The sequence below is a fragment of the Magnolia sinica genome, chromosome 10, assembly GCF_029962835.1.
Source record: "Magnolia sinica isolate HGM2019 chromosome 10, MsV1, whole genome shotgun sequence".
NCBI classification, from domain to species: Eukaryota; Viridiplantae; Streptophyta; class Magnoliopsida; order Magnoliales; family Magnoliaceae; genus Magnolia; species Magnolia sinica.
Genome location: NC_080582.1, coordinates 15,324,067 through 15,347,667, shown reverse-complemented (window position 1 = coordinate 15,347,667; position 23,601 = coordinate 15,324,067). Strand labels below are relative to the sequence as shown.

General features: G+C 39.2%; 1 long non-coding RNA gene across 1 annotated transcript; it reads left to right on the top strand.

The window, feature by feature from the left end:
- Positions 1-2,660: 2,660 nt before the first annotated feature.
- LOC131258055 (uncharacterized) lies at positions 2,661-3,455 on the top strand. The gene is made up of 2 exons (XR_009177826.1): positions 2,661-3,056; positions 3,168-3,455. It is a non-coding gene; the product is annotated as an uncharacterized LOC131258055 (long non-coding RNA).
- Positions 3,456-23,601: the final 20,146 nt, after the last annotated feature.

Genomic DNA, 23,601 nt, shown 5'->3' with positions numbered 1-23,601 from the left:
TCTTGGTATCAAAGTTAAAAAATATTGTGGGGGTTATGCTTTGTGTCAATCTCATTATATTGAGAAGATACTAAACAAGTTTAACCATATAAATATAAAAGAAGCAAAAACCCCATTTGATCCAAGTATCAAGCTAAAAGAAAATACTGGAAGAATAGTTGCACAATTAGAATATGCGAGTGCTATAGGGAGTCTTATGTATGCTATACAATGCACTAGACCTGATATCGTATATGCTGTAAGTAAATTTAATAGGTTTACTAGTAACCCCAGTACTGAATACTGGAATGCAATAAGTAGAGTCCTTGGTTACTAAAAAGCAACCGAAGACTTAGGACCATTCTATTCAGAGTTTTCTGTCGTATTGGAAGGATATACCGATGCGAGCTGGATATCGAGTGCAGGGGACAACAAGTCTACTAAAGGGTGGGTATTCACCTTAGGGGGTGCAGCTGTATCTTGGGGATCCAAGAAACAGACTTGCATAAAGAATTCGACTATGGAGTCTGAATTTATAGCCCTGGCTGTAATAGGCAAAGAGGCTGAGTGGCTAAGGGATCTTCTATTAGAAATTTCTTTTTGTGTAAAGCCTATATCGGCTGTGTCACTACATTATGATAGTGAAGCCACATTAGCTAGAGCCTATAGCGGGGCTTATAATGGTAAGTCTAGACATATTAGTCTTCCACATGATTGTGTCAGACAATTGATTCGAGACGGAATCATTACTATTTCTTATGTGAAATCAAGCAATAACCTGACAGATCCTTTCACTAAACATCTACCGAAAGAGGTAGTAAAGGCTACATATAGAGGGATGGGGTTGAAACTCTTCAACCATAGTTCCACCAGTGATGGTAACTCAATCTAAAGTCAGAAAATCTCTAATTTTGGGTTTAATGGGTAAGAACAAGTCACTGATATGTGGAAAATTTTTCAGCACTAAAATTATAAAACCTCATCCATAATGGATAAGTGCTGAGCGTTGCGATAGAGGGTTGAATCTTAGAACTTTTAATGAAATCCAGTCTATAAGGACAAGTATCTTATAGTAACGGAGATACTGGAAGGATTTCACCTATATGAACGTAGAGATGGTGCCGTCTCTCATGAGAGTTAGGAGTTTTTCTCTCGGGATCGTTCATGAATTAGGATAGCACATAGCCATTAATTGTGCTGAGCAAGATTGTGGGAACTCTAACAAACACATAGCGAATATGTGTGTGGTATTTCCAATTCTGTTATCTAGGAATAACTGGTTCAAAGTTGCGGCTACAAGTCATTTCGACAGAGTTTTGAAATACTTACACTAAAGAAAGATTAAAATCGAAAGATATCTTTCTTTATGCATATAAGCAAATTATTCTAGCAGTATTGTTTAACCGAGAAAATATTTTTATAAAAATCAAGTGGGGGATTGTTGCAAAAAATATTGATTTTAATAATAAAATAAAATATAATATAAAAAGTTGTTTTGAAAAACACTTTTCTACGGGTTTTTTGGAATAGTCCCACATGGAAAAGAAAAGAGAAAAACCTGTGGTTTATATGAAGAAAGTGGAGTATTATAATATTTACCTACCTAGTCCGTGGACTATGGACCTTGCGTATTCCAGTGTGTAGCACTGGAACACCTGCGGGCGCACTCGGGCTCTGGCATGGGCTCGGTCCCGGACTTGGGCTTGGACTTAGACTCGGTCTCAGTCTCGGTCACGAGCTCGGGCTCGGTGCGAGGGCGTGGGCATGTGAGGCAGTGTGGCTATAGAGGCGCTAGTGGCGCACTTTGCACTGATCTCTCAGTATAAATAGAGGGACTAAAAAGAGCTGTTGCAGCAGAAACTGTAACAACTGAGTCATTATTGCAGGGTCCAGCTGTAACTGCTGCATGGCTAGCCCAACAACTAGAAAACGGCTAGCTGTTGTCTCACAACAGTCAGCTGTTGTCTCACAACAGTCAGCATGCAGCAGCTTGATGGTCCATGCACAATAGTCAGAAAACGGCCATAAAACGACTAGTTTTCCAACAGCCAGAAATGGCTTAATGGAATTTAAGTCTCTGGACTATACCCTCCTAGCCACCATAGCCTATAAAAGGAGGATCTGGATGGGTTTCCAAAAAATCTCGACTCACTCCAGCAAACCTATACGAACTGAGACAGCCAGCCCCTCTCCACTCATATATTCTAGTGTTTCCAGCAACATAGCAAGGCTTATACCTTAGCTTGAAGAACAGACCAGCGGTGTGGTCTAGAACGGTTCAACTGAACCACTGGCTGAAGATTTGAACTGACCTGTGCAGAAGTCAAAACTCTTTTTCTCTTCTTTTCTTCTTCTTTTGGGATTTTTTCCTTTATATTGTAATACTGCCAGAAAGTGTGTAATTGAGTTCCATTTGATGGGCCTTCGTGTTTGCTGAACGCAAACCCACACCAGGCTCGTCGTATCCTAGAAGCTATTTGCCTGTAACCTATTAGCATACTCAATTCACTTGAGTAGGGGCAAATAACGCTTTAAGGACAGCGTTTCAGACGTGCTTCAGCCTGTCCTAATTTCTGATTATTTTGCACTTTTCGGTTTCCACATTATACAGAAATCTGTATAATTTCCAGCATACACAAGGATCAGTGATCTCCCCATGGAAGTTAGGGGTCTCTTACCAATGGATGGTGCGGGCCTGGGCTGCATTAGAAGCAAAGGCTAATCCAATTGGCAGGAAGCATGTCTGTAAGGTCTGGGAAGTGGACAATGCCCTCAGATTCTGATTATCTCTCCTACCTTGCATCTGAATCCATGGCTTAGCAATTTTGGATGCTTCTAGGTCTGATCCTCTAAATTTCTCTGTTTGATCATTGTACTCTGCTCCGGTTATGCTATGAGGGTGGTTGCTGTTGCTCTGCATATTTGCTTCAGACGCTGTAGCTGCTCCTGGTTTTGCCTTACCGCTGTCTTGAAGACTCTGCAATTTTGTCTGTGCCTCTGCCTGCAATTTTTGCAAAGCCATTATGTTGATTGGGAAGGAGGGCAGTAAAGTCTATTGGAAAGTCAATCTACCGCAGGTGATACACAATTTCATATAAGTGCCATGCAGCTGTTTGCTTATGAATCTTACAAGTATTCAGTTTGCGATGTCCAAGCATGTGTTCTATCTTTTCCATCTTGGGATATAGAAAATTTTCATAGGAAAAAGATGGGGAGTTCTCTGTTTTTGGGTGACTGGAAGCAGGGGCTTGAGCTGGGATAAAATCCACTTGTCACATATCCTTTAGATATCTTGTGGCTGAGGCTGGCAGTTGAAACTCGATCCATAACGATGTCTGTGGGTTGCACTGAACATGCTAAGAGATGGCATTGCTTCCTTTTCAGTGGGTCTTGGACCTTCTCTTCTTGTAATTACACTGCAACTTACATTTTTGTAAACTTTTGCATTTTCAACTTGTTAACTTAGCATTTCAGAAGTCCTTTTATATTTAGCAGAAAATAAAAAATAAAAAATCCTATCCATTCATAATTTAATAACACGAAGTGTTACATGACCATTGCAACAAATATCACCAAGATCATGAAAATCTTGTGGAACATTAATCAAACAACATGTTAATATCTTGAGATTTTCAAAATCTGGCAGCATTTTAATTTTCCATAATTGTATCATGAAATTATATTGCTATATTAACACATAACATATCTAAAATTTTATATAATCATTAAATACACACATATATAATAATTTTAAAATGATTTGTTAGTTTAATTTCTAAATTTTTAATTTTCAGCAAGATTTTCCCATGAGAATTCAAGTAGAAAAGAGCTGAAAATCTCCCAGGAGCTTCTGGAACTGACAAATTGCCGAAAATGATTAGATAGTTTTTGAAGGTCAATAGATGAAGAATGATATCATCTTTAAACCGCTACTTGTTAATCGATGAAGCTGGTTCTATGTGAAGTAAGCTTTCTCCACATTAGTTTGCAGTCTCGATTCAGGTGGGGACGACAACAGAAGAAGCTCTGAAGGTCTTAAAAGAGCACAGCTTAACTCCCAGCAGAATTTGTATGTTATCTGGAGATGTTCTGTTGTCTTCTGTTTTTTTTTTTTTTTTTTGTTTTTTCCCAAATGTAATTCATAGAGTGACTCAAAATTAATCTTTAGAAAGTATTAATGACAAAAAGGTTTAGAATATTCATTTTTGTGGGATATAGAAATGTTCATTACTTGTAGCAGAACATCTAAACAATTGATCTTGTTCGATCTTTCTGTTAAAATCTTCAAGACAATGTTCGCAGGCAGTTTCTAACTAGCTTTGATATTTTCATGTTGGATCTGATTGCAACATGGACTAAAATATCCAAGCCTAAATTTATCAGTAAGAAATGCAACTATAAAATAGATGAGCGTGACAGAACATATATTGTATCTATGATTGGGACCATTTGATTCAGTGTGGATGGGCCATATCCCCAAGGCCAGATCACCAGTGGGGATAAGTGACATTTTGAGTTAAAAACTTGTATTTGATACCATTTTCTACCATCTACAGGTCAAATATCAAGGTCCATCAGTGCTCGGTTGACACCATAGTGACATAACCTGTTCTCAGCAATTTCTCACTCCAGAAATTTCTCACGAGATTTCCAAATTTTGAGGGTATTATCTGGAAAATCAAGTGGAAATGGTTATACGAGATTGGCCTCATTGGAAGTTCCCATGATGTCGAACTCTGAAGGACCCATCGTTATGTGTGTTTGGACATCACAACGTACATTTGGTGGGTCCCCTCTATGTTATGAGATGTCTATCAACCATATTTGAAGCTTAGGTGGGTCACACAATTTAGAACCATGTAAAATCATGCCCAAAACATTTAAAAGCACTTGGCACGGCCCACTTGAGTTTTGGAATGGCCTGAAATTTGGTGCAACTCCTCATCCAAGTAGGACACACAATGGACAGGTTGGATGTCTAGACTACATCTCCGTGGGCTCTATAAACAATCAGGAGGATTTCAATGGGTGAGCATCTACTCTCAATTGTTGTCTATGGTGTGGCCCACCTATATCATAGATTGGCCTGATATTTCGGCCATGGCCCACCATGGAAATGTACGTCTAATTGATGGGGCTCACAAAGCTCGCTTTTGTTACACTTGTTGTGGCTCATACAGTTAAGGACAGAACCCAAAAGAATGGTTTCCCTAATTTGTAGGTATCAGATAATATGATGAACAAGCAACCACAAGGGTGAGATTCGGAATGATGTACAAAGCACTGCTTTTTATATAGTAGCCGCAGCCTTGCATTACAAAATCATAGGAAAAGGCTGGCAATTGCAGACCTAAGTGTAGAATTGGTTTCATGCTAACAAACAGAGGCTTAGCAGTGTGACAACAATCTTTTATGTTGAATATCTTAGTATAATATTGTGGGAAATAAGATAAACAATATTACCGTGAGAATTTTAAAATGTCAGTTGTTTTGAATTGCTCGGCCTTTTCAGCTTAATAATGTAAATATTATCTGATATTAGGAATTTTTATAGCAAAATTCCTCACAATTTGGGATTTTACCGGATAATATCCCTGTGAATTAAACGATGGAGAAGTGCTTTTTGAGTTGTGAAACTATTATAATGCCCACCGTGCACTCTTTTCTTTATAAAGTAGTAAAGCGAAGAATTGTGGGGCCCACATGATATTTTCTATGATATTCAATCTGTCAAATTGGTGTAATCAGCTATGATGTTGAGAACAAAAAGTTTGGTAAATCTAAATGGAAGATGAGCCAGGCCATAATAAGTAATATGCACCACTTAAAAACATCAAAATGCACTTGCAGCTTATCTTGTGATTCAATCAAAAATAAATAAATTCATCCCTGTAATTATTATGCTGAGCAATCATTATAGTTGGTTGTAGATGTTTGACAGACTTAGGTGTCATATATACATACCAGATGGGCCACAAAATTTTCTAACTTCATTACTTTTTAAAGAAAAACAATATACAAGAGTTCTTGGGTAATTTCCATTCTCAAAGCATGAACGTACCCATAAAAATCCCAAATTAGAACTAGTTCATGTTTAAAATTTTAAACTATTTTTAAAATTTATAATAATATTTTTAGTTTTAGAAAATTTTCCTAACAATATCCAGAGAAAACCTTTAAGTTCAAAAACCTCTTTAGAAATTCTAGAGCCAAGAAGTTCCCAAGAATGAGATTTGTCACTATGAAGAACTATAAATGGACAAGGGCCAATCTTAGATGCATGGGAGAGATGGTGACCATCTGCCATCCAAAATGAGGATTGCAAGTGGTAAGGACGGGGATTCCCTGTGAAAGCTGATGGGAAGCTAGGTGGGGCCACCATGATGTTTGTGAGAAATCCACCCCATCCAACCATTTTTTGCAAAAGATGTTAAGACATGGGCCCAAAAATGATACAAATCCAAAACTCAATCGGACTGCACCACAGTATTGAATGTCCATTGTTGAAACATTCGTGGGGTCACGAAAGTTCTAGATTAGGCTAATTTTTTGTGTTTTTAGTTCATTCAAGTAGGAATGATCCTACGGATGTTATGGATTGCATATAAAATCATGTTGGACCCTAGGAAGGTTTCAACAGCGGGCATTTACCTACCCGCATTTTCTTATCATATGGCCCACTTGAGTTTTGGATTTGCATCATTTTTTGGGTCATGTCCTAACATGGTCTAGCAAAATGGATGGACGGAGTGAATTTCCCACAAATATCACGACGGGCCCCACCAGCTTCCCTTGGAAGGAAGTTCCGCGATGCTCACTTGATCTCATCGAGATAAATCCATTTTTTTGGCCTTTGATCACTAGACAATTTTTTGGTCCAAATCAATCTGATCAAAGATGGCTTCGATCCCATTGATGGGTTGTCAATGGAATCGATCTGATCAAGGATTAAGGTTGGTAATCGAGGATTAGGGTTTTAAAAAACATGTTTAAGGCTTTTGTGAGTAAAGAAAAATCAAAGGTAGGGTTTTTTGTATAGTTTTCGAGGCTTATTCACAGATCGATAATGTCTTTCATCTCTTATAACATTGATTATCACAGTAGATTCGTTGTCGCTTTGTGTTGTGGCTTTTTCCTGTGAGGGTTTTTCCATATGAAACCTTGTGTTCTTTGTGTGCTTTGTTTATTTTATCTCTTATTGTTTGATTCAAACTCGGGGTTGCTTCCATGGATCTCCTGAAAAAGTGGTATCATATATAACGTTGGGGTTTTAAGGGTTTTTTTTTTTTTTTTTTTTTTTCAATATGAAAATATGACTTTTGAAAGATTTAATATTAAGTATAAAATGGAGAAGTTCACCGGAAGAAATAAGTTTGAACTATTGAAGGTTAAGATGAGAAGCATCCTAATCTAGCAAGAATTGCAACACGCTCTCCTTGACAAGGCAAAACATCCTACATTTATGACTGATGGAGAGTGGGATTAACTAAACGAGGGGCTTACAACCTCAATATAATTGTACCTAGTAGACAGTGTCCTAGATTAAAAGACCATCGTAGGGGTGGACAAAACCAGATAGTTTATTGAAGAAATCCCTAGGTAGCAGTCTATATATATATATATATATATATATATATTGGAAAGTGGACTCTTGCCACGGAAGTTTCATTAAACATGAACATTTACAAACATTCGGGTGGGATCCAACAAAAAGGCTCCGGACCACACTTATCATAAGCCACATGCTATATTTTGGGCCTTATAGCTTGAGGATAGAACTAAGAAAATTAAAAAGAAATTCTATAATCTTAAGATGACAAAGAGGCCTGACATTAATGAACACGAACACTTTTAGTAAATTTTTATATAAACTAACAAATGTAGATGTTAAGATCAAAGAGAAAGATCTTGCCTTGAATATTTTGAATTCGCTTCCACTATATTTCGCGCGAGAATATGGGAGACACGCTGATCCATGGTATGGATACCATCGATGTAAGGACTATCATCTTAACCTTTCATGAGAAGCAGTTAAGATAGAAGGACAACGATAGAGGTACCTCTATGGATGCATTGGTTATTAGGAGAATGAATACTAAAAGGGGGAAGTGTAATTCTCAATCGCGATCCATATTGAAAGGGAAGGATAAGAAGAAGTACTGGAATTGTGTAATGACATGGCATATGAAGGAGGACTACAGGAACCCTAAACCTTAAAAGGAAAAAATAAAATAATCAAAGAATGTGCTAAAAGAGGCCAACACAATGCAATCATGCGAGGAGGTGGATGGAGGTGATGTCTTGATCGCATCCAAATTTGGTTAGCTTAGTAACGACTGGATTTTGGATTCGATGGCCTCATACCACACGACTTCTCACACGGATTGGTTCACCACATACAACAAGTACAATTGTGGACATGTTTTTATGGGAAATGATAATGTTTGTAAAGTTATTGGAATCAGTTCAATGCGCATCAGAATGTTCAATGGGTTGGACCATATTCTAAAAGATGTTCAACACGTTCCAGAACTTCCAGTGAGGTGTAAAGCAGTCGGTTATAAGTAGATTTACAATAAGAAGTGGGATAGATACAAGGCAAGTTTGGTTGTGAAAGGGTATACGTAAAAGGAGAATGTCGACTTTAGTAAGATTTTCACACCTGTAGTCAAGCAGGTGTCTATCATATTTGTATTGGAGATAGTTGTCCAATACAACTTGGAATAAGAACAGATGGATGTGAGAACTACTTTCCTACATGGGGAGTTGGAGAAACACATTTACATGAAGCAACTAGAAGGGTTCAAAGTGAAGGGGATAAGAATAAATTTTGTAGGTTGAGAAGGTTTTATATGGCCTGAAATAGTCACCTAGGCAGTGGTATAAAAGATTTTTTACTTTTTTGATAGGTTATCGATTTACCAAAAGTGAATATGATCATTGTATTTATTATAAGACATTAAATGATGGAAAGTTCATCGTACGAGTATTGTACGTAGATGACATGCTCATTACCAGCCAAAATATATCTAATATCGAAATGTTGAAGACTTAGTTGTCAAAGATATTTGATATGAAAGATTTGGGGGCTGCAAAGAAGATTCTCGGCATATATATATTTATATAGACAGACAAAGGAGCAGGTTACAGTTATCATAGGTATAATACCTTGAGAATGTATTTATTAAGTTCGGTATGGACATGGTGAAACCGGTTAACACACCCTATGCTGTCACTTTAAGCTTTCTTATGAACAATGTCTTACTACAAATGAAAAAAATTCGGTGATATCTCGTGTCCCCTATTCGAGCATTGTTGGTAGTCTGATATATGCCATGGTCTCTACGAGACTTGATATTTCATATGTAGTAGTTGTTGTGAGCAGATACATGTCTAACCCCAGTAAACAATACTAGGAGGTAGTTTAATGGTTACTTAAGTATTATAGTAGACTACGTCTTGACATTTGAAAAGTCTGAGGACAAGTTGGTACGCTATATACGAGGATGCCGATTATACAAGTAATGTTGATAACAAGAGATCGACTTCCATCTACTCGTTTGTACTAGCAGGGGTGGAGCGATCAATTAAATGTTGAAACTTCAGTCTGTGGTAACTCTTTCGACAAAAGTATAGTATATGACGGTGATGGAAGCTTTCTAAGAAGGTGTTTGCTAGAGATGGATGATAAATCAGTTTGGGGTTTAGAAGAAATCTATGCCAATAAATTGTGACCACGAAAGCATGATCAATTTGGTGAAAAACTCGATTTACCATTCTCGTACTAAATATATTGATGTTTATCATTATTTTATATGACATGTGGTTAAGGAAGGCGAAGTGACTCTTAAGAAGATCCACACAAGTGTGAATCCAGCGGACATGCATACAAAGGTGGTTCCCACAAAGAAGTTCAAGTTCTATGCGACTTCTCTCGGTTTCGCGAAGACTTGACGAAGATAGTGTACATGAGAAGCAGCGACAATATTGGAATTATGATGGAGACAACTAGAGATAGAGCATGAAGCTATAGTTTGTCATTATTGAAGACATGATGGAGATTGTTATTAGATGTCTTCAATCTATCTGTAACTAGGTTTGTCGATGACATCGACAGACCACTCGATCCCATTGAGAATTTGTCAATCCCTTTAAGAAAAGTTCATTTTTTGGCCTTTGCTCGCTAGACAGTTTTTGAGTCTAAATCGATCTAATCGAAGATAGCTTCAATCTCATCAATGAGTCGTCGATGACACTTGATCTGATCGAAGCTCCCATTAACCGACTTGCACAATTTTGTGGAATTGCATGTTTTGTTTCCTAATTTGATTTTAATCCTATTTAAGAATTTATAATCAAGGATTAGGGTTTTGAAAAACCTGTTTAAAGCTTTTGTGAGCAAAGAGAAATCTATGCTAGGATTTTTTTTGTAAAGTTTTCGAGGTTTATTCTCACATCGGTGGGCTCTTTCATCCTTTGTAACATTAATTATCATGGTGGATTCTTTATCACTTTGTGCTATTGTTTTTTCTCATGACAAATTTTTCACGCAAAACTTTGTATTATCGGTGGGCTTGGTTTATTTAACCTCTTATTGTTTGATTCTAATTCAGGGTTGCTTCCGTGCATTCCCCCAGAATGCACAAGACAATTATAATTCTCGGATGCATCCACCACAGTCGATAGAGCTTTAATCTTATTGCTGTTTACACCCACAATAGAATGAAAAGTGGCCAAGTTCACTATTGGTTTCCAAGCTTGATTGGTAGGTGTGGGGCCGTGGCTAGTCTATCTAAGCCATTGATATGACGTTCCCAATCATGTATGGACCATTCCCAGTATATCTTCTCAATTGGTCAACTCTAATCTTCTCTCTGTTAGCATGCAAATACATGGTTAAAAGAAATGAACAAACAAACCACATTCACTGGAGGAAACGCGGAAGATTTGATGGCAAGGATCTTCCACTTTGAGAGTTTTTGAGGGAATTTTCCTTCCATGATAAGGGCCAACAGATCAATGGCTTGGATAGATCAACTATGAATCCCACGTCTATAAACTAATTCCTAACCGGGAACTCAGGCCTCAATTAAAACACACTCTGGCTTCTTCTACGGTTAAGAGTGCCAAAATTGTTTTTGATTGTGAAAGAGATTCCTCTCGTCCATAGGACGTCTCTTTCTCTCTCATGGAAGGAAGCATCTACCTTCCTCTTTTCCTTTCCCTTTCATGCAAGAAGGAAGCATTCACTTCTTCATTGCCTTCACATCTATCTCTGGGTAGCATATATAAACATATGCAGTATGAAGCTTTCGGGCTTAATGCAGCACTTAATGCCTCGTTAATTTTAATTGAGTTGCTACTGGAAAGTCACCGAGGAGCCAAATTTCAGGTATGTACATCTATTGAAAAATTCCTCTTTTCTCATAGTAAGAGATTTTTTTCACCATGCATTCTCATAAGGTGTGCGAGTGAGATGATCTAGTTGTGTAGGGTTGAGGTGAGCTCCGGAGCCCAACCGGTTAATTATCAGAAATGATTATTTACAGGCACCCGCACCACTCCTTATGGTATATTATATTTTTAGCCATTGAATGCATTAAATTTATTTTATTTTTCCATCACAGCCATTCAACGCATCCAATGACCGAAAACGCCCTGTAGGACGAGGTGTGGTGTAGCCCCCTGCCTGCAGATAAACAGTTCCCTTGGATAAGTGGGTCTGAGTTTCAACCTCGGACCCAATCCACCAGCGTATGGGTTGGATCTGGATCGGTTCCAAGTCCAAATAAGGTGGGTGTGTACAGTTTTGAGTATGGTTAGAATTTAGATAATTTTATTAAATTGAGATAAGAAGTGAATCCGTTAAGATCTTTACCAATCCCTACGTATCTCCTATCTTTTATGTGTTAATAAAATAAAGAGATTTTTATAAAATAAAACCTTGTTAATATAATATTTTTACATCCCTATACCTTTTGAAATTAAGTTTTCATAAAGCCATTTCAGTGTTTGAGTTATTTGGGAAACAGGTACCTTCCCTTAGTTTTCTCTAACTTCACTTTCAAGTATGATTTTTTCTAAAATAACGAAAATGCATGTGAATATAATTAATTGGGTTTTATTATAAAAGAAAATTCCTAAGAGATGAAAAAAAAAAAAGAAAAAAACAGAGCTTTCTCTTGACCCCATTCAATGGTTGTAAGAATGTGTTTGCTGGTGGACCCACTATGATGTATTTGTTTTATCCACACCATCCATCCAATTTTCCATTCCATATTAGATCCTCGTCCCAAAAATCAGATAGATCCAAATCTCAGTTGGAGCACGCCATAGGAAACAATGGTGATTAAACCCCACCATTAACAACTTTCTAGGGCCCATTGTAATGCCTGCTATAATGTTTATTTTCCATTCAACCTGTTGATTCAGTCACACAGACCTGGATGGAGGGAAGAAACAAATATCAGCTTGATCCAAAACTTTTGTAGCACACAAAAAGTTTTTATTGGTGGGTGTTCATAACCACTCTTTCTAACTGTATGGTGCACTTAAGATGTGGATCTGCCATATTTTGGGGCTTCTGCCCTAAAATAATCTAGCAAAATAGATGAATGGTGTGGATTAAACACATACATCACGGTGGGTCCCACAGAGCTTAGTGAGGTCAACACACCTAGGAGATAGGTGGTCTCTAGCACACCACAATATCCATTTCCCCAATTTACTCTTTCCTTGCTAGATTGCCCGCTCCTTGACAAAACTTATAACATTTGAAACTTCTCTAACCACAGCATGATTCATGTGTTAGGTCTGCAACATCCAACAATTTTACTAGAATGATCCCAAAATTAGGCATATTCAAAGCTCAAGTAGGCCACAAGACAGAAAGCAGCAGGGATTGAACAGGTACCGTTGAAACATTCTTATGGTCCTTAGTAAGGTTTACTTGCCATCTAACTTGTGGGTGAGGTTACCTAATAAAGGGAAAACACAAATGTAAACTTGATCCTAAAGCCTTTTGTGGCCCCAAAAAGTTTTCAACCCTGTTTTTAGATCTGACACATACATCATAATGGGCTAACGGAAGTTCTATATATCAACTCGGTTTGCTTCTCTCCTTGGAATGTTCATCAGAATTTCTTATGTGTACCCCCACTATTATGTATTTCTTAGATCCACACCAATACAACATTTTTTTTTTCAAATTATTCTGAAATATGAGCCTAAAAACAAGGCAAATCCATAGCTCGAAGGGCCCACACCATAAGAAGCAATATGAATTGGATGTTTACTATTGAAAACTTCTCGAGGCCACGGAAGGCTCTGGTCAAGCTGATATTTGTTTTTTAATTTCATCTGGTCGGTGTGACCTTATAAATAGGTTAGATGGCAAATAAACATCTCATTTAGCCCTAGGAAGGTTTCAACTTAGTTCAACCTCCACTGCTGCTAGTGCACTCCAATTGAACTTTGGATGCGGCTCATTTTTGGGCTTATGTTCTATAATGATCTGAAAAATTGATGGACACTGTGAATCTAAAACACAAATCATGGTGTGGCCGTAAAGAATTTGATATGTTAAAAGTTGTATAGGACACAATCTACACAAATGGGGAAAATCGCCGTCTTTTGTGAGCTAGAACCAGGAATGGATCATCGTGGGGCCCAGTTGATCTTTTTGTATTTTGCATCCATGTTGTCCATCCATTTTCTTAGATCATTTTAGGGAATGGGGAGCAGATTCAATTATCAGTAGAAACAGTGTCGTTGAATGCCCTACCTTAAAAACTAATTTGGGCGCAACTTAATGCTTCATGTACCATTTATTTGACATCTATTCTGTTGACAAGGTCACATAAGTCTGGACAAAGAAAACTAATAAATTTCATCTTGATCCAAAACTTTTGTAACCCATTAATGGTCAATCACCACTGTTTCCTATGATATGGTTCACTTGATAATTGGTGGATCTGCTTCATTTTTTGGGAGAATGCTCTAAAATGATCCGCTAAATGATGGATAAAGTTGATGTAGAATACATATATTAAGGTGGGCCCCATTGCCTTGGGTGAGCCTAAGGTCTCAACTAATCCACTCCCCTATTGTCATCGGCACTTGTGTGTACCAATGAGAAGCTTCGTGGTGGGTGGGATCCCTGACTATGGGGCCACCTTGATGCATGTTCCTTAAATCCCCGGCCATCCAATCACCTTGACAGCTCATTTTAGGGCACAATCCGAAAATTGAAGCATATCCAAATCAATCAGTGGACCATACCATAGGAAACAGTGGTGATTGGCTGTTAAAAACTATTAGTGGGCACAAAAGTCTTTAAAGTCTTTGATGAAGTTGATATTTGTATGCCCTTCATCTAGGTCCTGATAACTTTATATAAAGGTTGGATGGCAAATAAATGGACATGGATTAAGTCCAGGTCATATCTTTAAGCGTCCAATCAAATCTATGTGAGAGCCCATCCTGATTAATTATCTATTTCTCGATGCTGTCCATCCATTTTCTAAGATCATATCAAGGTTTGAGGTAGATCTAATGTTCTACTGGACCACACCAAATGGTAAGCTGTACACAGATTTTGTCCGACCCTTGTCAAACTTTTAAGCTTTCGACCAGATTTGTGTGGGCCCACCGTGATGTATCCATTTATCCACACCGTCCATCACTTTTCTAAGATCATATCTTGAGGCATTGGCTTAAAAATAAGGTAGATCCAACGCTCTAGTGGACCGCACCAGAGATGACTCTTACATTTAATGCAACTTGTTCGTTAGTGGCTTTTGTGCATTTAATGCAACCCAAGTTTAAACATGATCTTAGAAAAGAAATGGATGGCGTAGATAAGCATAAATTCATGGTGGTCCCATGTAGATCTGGTCAGACGCTTAAATGTCCGACCAGACTCAAATAAACATTTCGGTAGCCACCAAGATGTTTTTAATGGCGGAGAATCAATCAACATTGTTTCTGTAATGTGATACAACTAATATTTGAATCTGTTTCAATTTTGGAATAATGCACTAAAATAAGCTTTCAAAAAGAATTGACGGCGTGGATGTAAGTTTTTAAAATCAAGGTGGGCCCCACAATCAGGGATCCCACCTGATCCCCGGATCCACCGAGGCGGAGCCCGCGTTCTACGCTACGATCCGTAATAAAGTAGTGGCTGGTGGACGCGGATTTCCTGCGCTCGAAAATGTTTGTGATAAATCTATCCCGTTCATCCGTTTTGTGAGATTAATTTAAGGCTTGAGACAAAAAAGTGATCAGGATCCATGACTCAAGTGGACCGCATTGAAGGAAAAGGTGGGTAGGAAAATTTCAACCTTTGAAACTTCCCTGGGGCTGACAATTATGTTTACATGCCATCCATACCGTTCGTAACGTCATTCCTACTGGGATGAACTGAAAACAAAAATATTATCCTGATTCAACAATTCCGTGGCCCCATAAATATTTCAACTGCAGGCGTTCAATCCTCACGTTCTCAGCACATTTGAGTCTTAGATCCAGTTCATTTTTGGTTACATGCCCTGAAATGAGCTCAAAAAGCAGATGGACGGGGTTGATTTCTCAAAAACATCACGGTGGGCCCCACCTAAGTTCGAGCGTCCTGCAAAAGGATTTCGCAGGAAATCCGCGTCCGTAGCTGGTGTAATACACCCCCACCGACCTGGCTGGTGGGTTGACATCAGCAAACTTTGTGTGGGTCCCATCATGAGGCATGGGTTATATCCAAATTATCCATTCATTTATCGAGCTGGTAGGAAGTCTTGAGTCAAAAATATAAGACATATCCAAAGATCAAGTGAACCACATTGCAAACAAAATGCAGTGGGGAATTGAACATCTACCATTGAAACCTTTTTGGGTCGCATAAGTTTTGGATGAATATGATATTCGCTTTTCCTCATCATCAGGTCAGTGTGACCTTATGAAAAGATTTGATAGAAAATAAATGTTACAATGGGCCCTACGAATATTTTGGGGTGAAAATCATTTTTGAGCTCATAATATAAAATTATCTAGCAAAATAGATGAACAGTGTGGATATAATAAATACATCAGGCCCACCAAACTTTTAATATCCTTTTAACCGTTCGTATAACCTGAGTTTGATGATGGTCGGTGCTCATCTTGTCACGACATATACCCACACCAGCCAATCCACTTCCACAAATCAATGGTATATGCTAGGTTTGTTGTGGGTCAAGTTAAAATGACTTCAGCACAAACACAGCTTGGAAAAGGGTAAGTTTCCAGTATAGACCAGACGGACTACCCACGTTATTTTACGTGACCCGAAAAAAACCTTATGGCATGTTTGGACGAGCCCATCCCATGGGATTAGATTGTATTAGGGTGGATGGCTGGTAATGATGGCTGCCTCAGTGGATTGCTGGGGATTGCTATATCTAGGGAATCTATCACCGAGTATGTTTGGTCCGCCTGGCTAATCCCAAGATTATGCCCGGCCAATCCCTTCCAATCCGTCCACCCAAACATGTTCCAGGCAAAATAGATAGGATTAGGAGGGATTGGGTGGATTTCAAGGTAATGATGGTGATGTTAGTGGATTGCTGGCAATCCTATGGGATTGCCCCAATTCAGGCAGAAGTTTAACATGCCTGTTTGGCATGCCGCCAAGCCTAGGATTGCTCCTTCCAATCCCTTCCAATACAATCTAATCACATCCAGTCTGCCCGGCCAAACAGGCGGTAATTAGACTATTAGTTGTACGGATGAACCCAGAAAGACAAAAATACCTCTACTTTTTCAGTTGCTTTACCTTGATTGGCAGGGGTATTTTCATTAAAAAAAAAAAAAAAACTAACGTCCTTGACTTAAAAATCGCTTTTGGTCAGATAAGTTTGAGGAAAAAGAAGGGCATTGTACGGACTCGTCTGCAATGCTAATTTTTTCCTTGGAAAATTGACGAGAGTGTGTTGCCCGGTTCATTGCCACCGTTACTTATGAGACAAGGAATTCGAATTTTGCAGGAGAGAACCAGCGTAGACAATGGCAACTTCTTGGGATGATGATGATCGACGGCCCAAAGGAGGAAGAGGAGAGATTGTGAGCCCTTTGTCACAACGCATGAGGCAACAAATATGGGATTGCTTGAGAGATGACAAGATTTCGGTATTCTCAGTATGGGGGTGGCAGGGGGTAGGGAAGTCACGGATTGTGAGACAGGTGGTCGCAGAAATGGAGGAATCTGGAGAATCTTGCCGACTGTTTGATGTGATCATACGAGTAAAAGCACCAGGGATCGAGAGTCTTGGAGAAAAGATGCTGGAGAAATTCAGAGAAGAATTCGACCATTTGCAGGACCAGATTACAAGATACGGCAGATTAATATTTAAGCTTGAAATTGAGCTTTATAAGAAGATGCGGGTTTTAAAGATGTTGGATGCAAAGGGAAGAAGGAATCGATTAATGGAGGTGCAGATGGAAATCAAGGAGGCATTGGATATCCCAGAGTCCATACAATTCTCTACAGCTGCTAAGCGTATCAAGGATAAGTTAAGCGGCCAAAGGTTCCTCCTCATCTTTGAAGATGTTTGGGAAAGCTTTGACTTGCAAGAGATGGGAGTTCCAATCATAGCCCCTACAACCACCATTGGCAGCAAAGTCGTCATCACCACTCAATCCCATGAAGTTTGTTCCAAAATGGGAGCCCAATTAAAAATCATGTTGGAGGAGTGGTCTAAAGAAGATGCCTGGGATTTTTTACAGGAAGAGACAGCTGACGTAGCTGCCCGCATTGGTTTCTCAACTGGAGACATGGTCTTGAATTGCTTTTCTTACGTCTCCTTGTTATGTTGAAATAGATGCTCAATCGATCGAGATTCCTTGATAGAAGAGTATTGGAGGTCAGAGGGTTTTTTAGATGGGTCCTTCAATGAAGAGGAGAATAAAGAAGCAGCTTTCAAGAAAATGGGGAATCTACTGCTCAAAGAGCTGGCAGAGAGATGCATGGTGTTATTGTCTCTGGCGTCATCAAACCCAAATTACCTAACTCTCTTTCTAGAGCAGTCTTCAGAAAATTTAGCGCCTTGGGACTCTCATCCTAAGGAAGCGGAATTTAACGTCTGGCTACAAAAGCAGTTTACATTGGAGGAATCTTCAGGAGGACCATATCATGTGGATATGAATTCTCATGTGAGGCAAGTGATTGATTCTCAAAAGTTACTAGTGAAATACAACTTGGACGGGGAAGAATCATGCCAATGGATCTCATTATCCCACAATCAGGTAGAAACACTCCAATTCAGCTCTCCCAATTGCCCTTTTATGTCGACGTTGTTGCTCAACGATAAAGATCGTTTGCAAGAAATCCCAGACAGTTTTTTCAAGAATATGACCAGACTCCGAGTTCTCGACCTTTCTTCTACAAGCATCACTTCCTTGCCATCGTCCATGTCCTGTCTTCATGATTTACGGTTATTGAAGCTTCGAAGCTGCTGCAAGCTAGAGTCTCTTCCAGCCGCATTCTTAAAGGATATGCAGAAGCTCGAGATCCTCGATCTCCATCAAACTCCCCTGACAAAGATGGTGGAAGTATCCTTCCACAACATGCATAGGCTCCGAAGTCTCGATATCTCTGGTGCCTGCAACCTCAGTCGGCTCTCGCTCAAGGGTTGTCGCTCTCTATTGAGACTGGTCAGCCCAGATAAACTTTCAAAACTTGAGTCGCTTGATCTTTCAGGCACGAGATTTGAAGAGCTTCCACACGGAATTTTCAATATTACTAACATGCGGTGCTTGGACCTGTTGGGAATGGAGCATCTCAAGAGGGTTGACTGGAGAAAGGTAGATAGGCTTCCAAAAAAATTAAATTGGGATCGATGGGGCTTGGACTTGCTGCGTGAACAGCTCCAAGACAGTAGCATATATCGCATCTCGGTCAGTAATGCTAGTGTTTTTGAGACTTTGGACCAAAGCTCAAAACTATGGAAATCCTGCTTTCTAAAATTTTATTTCTTGGTCTGTCCCTGCGAGGGAGGGCCCAAGGATACATTTGCTTGTTTTAAAAGAAACCGATTTCTCTACCAGCATATTTATACTAGATTTGAGCAGTCTTTGAGTTATGAAAGATGGCTGGGGGTTTGCGGTCGTAAGAATTCCCTATACGGTACTAGAGGATTGCTCTCGGTGATAGAATTCCTTCGTTTGTATGGCATTGTCTAATCTGGGCATGAAGATGGACCACCTTAAAGAATGTTGGATTGAGAAATGCCATCAGTTGGAGTATCTGTTCGTAGGAGGGACGTACGATGATGCGGCAATTTGTTTAGAAAATCTAAGGGTGTCAGATCTTGCCAAATTAAGAAAAGTGTACAGAGGGGAGTTAGGAAGAGGGAGCTTTGCATGTTTAAAGAATATATATTTGGAATGTTGCCCGAAGCTCATCAACTTCTTCTCTTTGAGTATTCGGTTACAGAATCTTGAATTACTTGAAATAAAATTCTGTTGTAGACTGGAGAAGGTTTTTGAAGAAGACAGCGTGGAGGGGCAAAATGCATTTCCACAGCTAGTCGATTTACATCTTTGGGATCTACGCAAACTCAAGAGCATTTGCGGTGGGCACTTGCCTATGCTGAAGAAGTTGAAGATTCGAGAATGCCCTTTGCTGGAGAAGCTTCCTCTTCATAACACAAATGCTTCTACATCAGAAGTCGAGATCCAAGGTGAGCTGACATGGTGGGAAAGCATTAAATGGGAGGGCAACATCAAGCCAAGCAACATCCATTTCAAAGAATGGTGTCCATCAAGTGAGTGATTCTTCTCTGCTTAAACTATCTCTCTTTTATTTGGAACTTGATTTTTTGTAACATGCACTAATATGCGCTTCGAATATGAATGGACGACGTGTATACAGTCACCTACATAACAGTCGGCACCACACTCCGGGGTCTCACCAATCCGGGTTCTCACGCAATCAGCTCCCCCTTTGATGTCAGTTACCAATCATGCGACGCCCACCTTGGAAGTGGTTCGTCTATCATGTGTGGCCATCTTAATGTGGAATGCTCATCATGCGGGCCCAATTTCAAAGTGGTCCTACATTATTCCGTGCTTGCATTATATGTGGGTCATTCATCATTAGGGGCTGATCTTCGATGTCAACTGATCCTCATGTGGACGAACTTGATATGGGTTCCATCATGTGGGGTTCACCATCAATGTTATTATCCATCATGTAGGGCTCACCTTCGATCTCCACCGTCCATCATGTGGATCCCACCTTTGATGTGGACCATCAAAGTGTGGACCCTACCTTTGATGTGTATCATGCATCATGTGGTGCCTGCATTGGATATGAACCATTCATCATTAGAGGCTGGCCTTTGATGTGGTATGCCCCTTATGTGGGCCCGCTTTGATATGGGTCACCTATCATGTGGCCCACCATTAATATTATATGTCTATCATGTGGACTTCATATTTAATATGGATCATCCATCATGTGGGCCTCACTATGGATCTGGGTCACCATCATGCGGGGCACCTTTTATATGGAGTGTCCAATTCTGAGGAGCAGGTCCCTCAATCCCACACTGTGTGGCCCACCTTTAAGGCTATAATAAGTTTTTAATGGTCAAAAACCATAGTTTCCTGTGGTGTGGTTTACCTGAGATTTGGATTTGCTTTGTTTTTTGGAATGTGCCATGAAATGATGTGTCAAAATAGATGGACACAGTAGATGTAAGGCACATGCATTAATGTGGGTTCCACAGTCAGGGATCCACCCAATCCATGCTGGAGGGGGAGTAGAAAAGTAAAAAGCTCAAAAAAAAAAAAAAAATTAAAATTAAAATTCTGATGGTGATGATTAAAGTAACTTCAAAAATAACTTTTTTATTGCTACAAGTTAAAAAAGAGAAAAAACTAAAAAAAAATAAAAATACAAAAACAGAGAGAGAGAGAGAGAGAGAGAGAGAGAGAGAGAGAGAGAGAGGATATATATAGGTAACATAGTGGGTACACATGAATTTAGGACAACCTAGCCTAAGCCGGCTTGAAAATTGATAGGGCCAAGTTTCAAGGCCATGCCTACCCAATGCGCTCCCTTACAAAACAAGAAATTTGAATTTTGCAGACAGAGATGGTGCGGAGTCAGCCTCCAAAGACGATCCACGGATTAGAGAAGTGATTGTGAGCGCTTCGTCAGGACACACGAAGAGACAAATATCAGGTATCTACGGCAATTAATTTTTCTATCTTTTCACGAATTTAAAGATTTTCTATCTGGTCCGCGTTAACTTGTATACAGCATAGCGAATCCGCTGGGACGCGGATTTCCTGCTAAAGCCTTTCCCACCAAGTTCCTATGCAGGGAACGTAGGTGGGGCCCACCGTGATGTTTGTAAGAAATCTACACCGTTCATCCATTTTATGAGATCATTTTAGGATATTAGGCAAGAAATGAGCAGGATCCAATAATCAAGTGGGCCCAAAAGGTGAGAATTGAATGCCTACAATTGAAATATTGGTGGGGCCACATAAGCTTTGAATCAGGCTAATATTTGTGTTTTCAATTCATAACATTAGGAATGAAGATATGAACAGTATGGATGTCATGTAAACATCACTGTCGACACAGGAGGTTTAACTGTGGTAATTTCGGTACCCACCTTCTCCTATGGTGACGTCCAATTCAGGCTTGAATCCGACATGCATTTTGTTTCAAGTTTAAATTCCACTAGAGTGCGTGTGTTATAATTGAACTCTAGTGGAATCAAAACTGAGGTAGATCAAAATCCAAGTGAACCACACAGTGTTGATTAATTGAACTCTCACCATTAAAAACTTCAAGGGGTTACAAAAGTTTTGGCCAAAGCTGATATTTGTTTTTCACCTTCATTGAAGTCTGCGTGACCTAATCTACAAGTTGGATGTCAAATAATTGTTACAATGTGCTTTAGGAGGTTTTTACTGGTAAACATTCAATTTTTACTTTCCCATGGTGTGGTCCACCTGAGATTTTGATTTGTCTAATTTATGGGATAAATGATTAAAATAATGTATAAAAATGAATGGTGCGAATAAAATACATCGATCATGGTGGGGCCCACATAGCACCTACCATAATCCAGGGCTAGTGGCAGCGTCACTAGCCAAATATGATTACCTACGCTGCCATTAGCCAAATATGATTACCTACAGGCAGGTGCCTGCACCACTCTCTCCTTGTGGTATATGACATTTCAAACCGTTTGATGCATTAAATATTCATTTATTTTAGTTTTTTGCTTTTCTATCACGAAATTGGATTATGCACGGAGTACCTCTACCCTTTAAAAAATAATAATAATAATAAAATAAAAAAAAATCGAGAGCAAACTCTATTGGGCCATCATGAATGCATGTAGTTTATCCATTCCGTTCATCTGTTTTTCCAGATCATTTTAAGGGTTGGGCCCAAAATTGAAACTTATCCAAAGCTCAAGTGGACCACACCACAAGAAACAGTAGGATTAATGATTTACATGGTTGAAACCATCCTAACGGTGATGTTTATTTGTCATCCAACTTGATCATAAGATCACAGGGACATGGCTGAAGAGAAAACAAAGATATCAGCTTGATCCAAAACTTTTGTGGCCCCAAGAATATTTCAAAGGTAGATGTTAAATTCACACTGTTTCTTATGGCGTGGTCCACTTGAGCTTTGTATATGCTTTATTTTTGGTTTCAAGCCCTAAATTTTTTTGATAAAAATGGAGAATCATGGTGGGTCCCAATGAGTTTAATCAGTACGCTTAGCTTACTTGACTTAGTACGCAGTCTGCTTCCTCCTATCATACCTATTTAACCCATCCAATGGCTGAAAATGATCTGTACGATATGGTGTGGTGCGGGCCCATTGTAAGTGATTAGTTCTCCTTGATAAGTGGGTCTGCGGGCATCCAATGGCTGAAAATGATCTGTACGACACGGTGTGGAGCGGGCCCATTGTAGGTGATTAGTTCCCCTTGATAAGTGGGTATAAGTTTCAGCCCGGAACCAATCCACTGACCTGTAGATTGGAAGTTTCAGCCCGGAACCAATCCACTGACCTGTAGATTGGATGACCTGGGTCATAGATTGAATGATTTGAGTCGATTCTCTTTGTGGGCAGTTCAATCAAACAGGGCTTTCGGGTACTGTTTTGACAAGAAACAAATGCATTGAACAAGAGAATAATAAGGAGAATAATCACCCTATTCATTTATTCTAAATTCGTTTACATCCTTTATGCCATTTGATTTTATAGTAAAATATTTATATAATTCAATATTAATATCAAATATTTAATATTAATTTCTGTTGTATTTCAAATCCCATTGTAAATCTTTAGCATAGAAAAAATTGATATATTGAGATGACATCCATTCCTATTGATTCCATGCTTAATGAGAAGATTCTTTGATCTTTCAATCCAGACAAAGGCCTATTTCGATTAATCCCTTCATGATTGTACAATCATCCAAATGTCCACGTAGTAGACTCATTGTGAGACTCATTGTGTGCACATAACAAACTCATTGTGCGCACAATGAGTGTTGTGCGGATTGCTTACGCAGGCCACTGGTTGTGCGCACCCCCCTTGGGTTG